The sequence below is a fragment of the Aplysia californica genome, unplaced genomic scaffold (assembly GCF_000002075.1).
Source record: "Aplysia californica isolate F4 #8 unplaced genomic scaffold, AplCal3.0 scaffold00075, whole genome shotgun sequence".
In the NCBI taxonomy this organism is placed as follows: Eukaryota; Metazoa; Mollusca; class Gastropoda; order Aplysiida; family Aplysiidae; genus Aplysia; species Aplysia californica.
In genome coordinates, this window is record NW_004797345.1 from 9,483 (window position 1) to 10,553 (window position 1,071).

Here is a 1,071-nt window from a genome sequence, read left to right on the forward strand (position 1 = left end):
CCTCCCTTACAGAAAACACCGTAAGCCCCCAGTCCGAGACCTCAGCCGTACGCTGGGAAGGCCTGTAAGTAAAGAACGCCATGGTTAGACCACTTCGACAAACGGACCAGGAAAGAGAGTTCAGAATCTGAATTCGGATGATGTTTCATTGACAGTTATCGGGTTATCCTTCCGGATTTTGCCCACCTCTACTTACTGACTGATTCACCTAAAGTTTATTTTATGATGCAGGAGGAAGGAATTCCCCACTTTCTGAGGGAGCGGCTGTCGTAAAAGCCATATACGGGGTGCCCACTACGACTGGAACGGGCCGATCGCCCGATTTTGTTGCCTGAAGCTGAAAACAAACACGTTTCTTTTTTAGGCGACCGAGTCGGGCGATCGGCCCCATCGGCCGATCCCATCCGTAATGGGCACCCCACATTATACTTAAGACTTTGGCTTACTTTTTTAAAGATAACTTCCGTTTTATGGTCGTTGGATGTCATCCAGGTCCTGACTTTGTCTACACATTTTGTTATGCTTTGAGCTATTAAATACGTGTTGCCTGGCTCTGAGGACGTGCACAGCTACGTGTCGTCTGCGTACATGATATAGGTACTATTGGGGCTACTTATGTGGAACTAATTAGTGTTGTGTACTAAGTGTACAGCAGTGGTCCCAACACAGAGCCCTGTGGTATCCCGTAAATTCAAACTTTTATATAGCTGATTTTTTCCCTCTCACAACAACAGACTGTGAACACCCAGGTAGGTATGACTTGAACCACTTAATTAAGAGCAGTAGGCTACTTTTAAGATATTCCAAATGCCTTTCTCAACCTTTCTAATAAAATAGAATGACCAATTGTGTCAAATGCTTGGCCTAGGTCTAAACATTATGAGCATTAGAACGCAACCTACATATGCTGCACATAGGAGAACAATGTAAAATTTTATCAATGCAGTTTTCGTAGATGACATATAGTATATTATACGTTGCAAGTCATTTTCAGGGCACAAATGCTTTTTAGAATAGATGTCGGTCACACATGCACAGAGAGAGGAGACAGAGAGAGAGAGAGAGAGAGAG